This window comes from Aureococcus anophagefferens, assembly GCF_000186865.1.
Source record: "Aureococcus anophagefferens unplaced genomic scaffold AURANscaffold_63, whole genome shotgun sequence".
NCBI lineage: Eukaryota > Pelagophyceae > Pelagomonadales > Pelagomonadaceae > Aureococcus > Aureococcus anophagefferens.
Window position 1 is genome coordinate 68,163 of NW_008705616.1, and position 2,962 is coordinate 71,124.

Sequence of the window (2,962 nt, forward strand, 5' to 3'; positions counted from 1 at the left end):
CACGACTGGAACAGATGCATCGTTGGACCACTTCGTGGTAACAATGAGTGGACGATAATATCCTGTCATGGACAATGCGNCTTTTTGTAAAATCAATACCGAGCGCCGATTAAGAATTACAACTGTGCCTCTTGGTAAGAGTCCGTAAGGCCGGGCGTCTCAATTGTGAAGAGATGGGAGTTTGTTCAAACGTGCTTAAATTGCGCAGGCGCTGCTTATGTTATGAAAAAGGCGCCCGCATGCTTGCTGTTGGCTTAGTCTACAATGATCTTGGCATTGAACGTGGTGTTATACACTTCCTTCAGGATACTCCACCATATGATGATATATACATGCACTTGCTTGACCCACTAGAGGTCCCTCTATGCTGTTCCACAATTCACCTTCAAGACGCCAATGGAAGACCGCGCACCTGCATAGCCGTGGGGACAGCGTTCATTTCACGAAATGAATTTGAAGCGTCAGCCGGACGGGTCATTGTCTTCAGTAAGAGTGTTGGATCATCTCTGCCTGTTGTGACTATGATGACCGAGACTAATGGGGCAGTCTATGATATATGTGACATGAATTCCTGTCTTGTCTGTGCTGTCAATCATGCGGTCCATGTCTATAGCGTTCGTTCTTTGCGCTCCAATTACCTCGTGTGAACTACCGCGAGTCATAAGAAAATCGATTTGCCCTGCTCTAAGCAACCCACAAAAATACAGTTTGGTATCTATACAGGCTTCGTGCGGTGTATGAGGGCTTTGTTGTTGGAGTAAAGGTCAAATGCCATGCCAATCTGATTTTTATTGGCGACATAATGCACTCAGTCACGCTGCTGAAGTACAATTCCCATCCGCCAGCTCTCCTCGAGGTGTTTTCCCGTCCAGTTGTCACTATGTGACTAGCTATTGTAGGTTGCGCGCAACTGTGGTGGTGACTGGACATCGGCATTTGAGCCACTAAACGATGGGTCCTTGATTGTTGCGGATACACGTGGGGACTTGGCTGCGTTAGAGCGGAAGCTTGGTGCTTCTGATGAAGATACAAGCCTATTCCCAAGGGCGAAAGTGCATCTTGGTGATGTGGTCACTTGTTTTACAGGCGGGCCGTTGATGACTCTCGAAAACTGGTTGAGTGAGAGCGATGCAAATCTCATTACGCCAGTATTTTATGGATGCGTTTTGAGCAGAGTCTTTTCTATCATATTTCACAAATTGTGCCATGCAGGTTTCTGGGGCCTTGGGTTGCATTATGTCTGTGGATGACCTCATATTGGAGTTGCTCCAATGTCTGAGCGCTGTCATTTTGAGTAGTGATGTAATACTCAATACGCTTTGCCTGTGTTGTGAACTGAAATTTTTGTTATAGGTTGGCAATTGTCTTCAATTGGACTATGACTATGGTGGAATTGGACGCGATGCATTCGTCAACGGGAACGTTGTTGAGCGGTACTTAAACTTACCTTGCAATATTCAAAAGATAATTGCTGATTCTCTCAATAATGCACAGTGTTTCACTGGTAAGGTCTGCGCAGATCAACTTGTTCATATCCTCCTCAAGTTGAGAATTGGCCGTTTTGTTTCGGAATAGACCCGCGGAATTCCTGAGTCTATGTGTGTTGGGCGACGCTTCTATTTCCTCTAGACTCCCCCCCTTTGACCTGGCCTATCCATGTTCCGGTCTGTCCGTCACCAGTGAGGGCGACGGAGGGCGCCAACTTAAGGCTTATGGCACTGGCAGGGAGCCCCTCGACCAGCTTTTGAGACCTGCCGGGCTAACAAAAAGGTCCGCTCCATGAGGACCGACGAAACGGCCGAGATCGGCACCGTGGGGGCTCCGGCCACACGGAGGGGCCCCCAGCAGACCTCGATTTTGACGTAAACCATGGCCGCGTTTAAAGGACCGTTGTTCCGTCGAAACACCCCGATTCCTCGTCGATTTCGCCTCCTTGAAGGCATTTTCATTGAAATCCAGGGGAATTGTGCTTCGCGGGACGCGCGCGCAGTATGTATTTATCCTTGTTGGTTCCCAACAAAGTCACGGTAATTTCCCAAACTTAATGTATCAACACCCCGCGTAACAGCGTTCTTTGATATGGAGCTACCACAAACGCTTGCGCTGGATCACGCCGGTCTTCCGCCGTCCATAACGATCGACTTTGGCAGGCATTGTTCTCACTGAAGTCCGTTCCAGGTCTCTCCTGCAACTCGCCTATTGGAGAAACGACGACAGATGTTCGAGGTCCAAGAAGCTTTGGACGCGCAAAAGGAAGAGTATCTAAGGCACGAGGACGCATTTCGCCGACGCGAAGAGGCTCTTAGAAAGAAGGATGTGGAACTGCAAGACTCGCTCATCAAGTTCAATAAGTTCCTTCAGGAAAATGAATCAAAACGAAAGCGAGCAGTAACAAGAGCGGCTGATGAGCGCAAACAGATAGAGCAAAAGGAGCTCGACATCGAACGTCTGAGTAAGCAGCGGCAGATAAAGATTGCTGATGTTCTGACACACTCACTTGTCCAGAGCTTTGACCGCAGATAATTATTCGCCACTCTACGTAGGCTACAAGCCTAGAACGTGATCTACAACGAAACAAGGTCTGCCAGGAATTTTTGACAGAGGTCTGCGTACACCTCACAGAAGATTACCATGAGATTCAAGACCTCTTGAACCGGCACAAGACGCTTCGTGGAGCCAACGATGATCTCTCCATGCGCCAAAAAGACTATGAAGATTTGTCAGAGAAGAAAAAAGATGATTTTATCAAATATATGAAGGAGCGTGCCAATGAGATTCTTAACGCAAACAACGAAATCGCCTTCCTCCAGGACAAGCTGGAGTCGACTGAGTCAACAACATATCGACTTCAAAACGAAGTTGATTCAACGATTAGGGGAATGTCCGACAAAACACTTGAGCTTTGTCAGATCTTGAGCGCAGTAGACAATCTTCTTGAGCGCTTTGTTCGTCATATGCACTC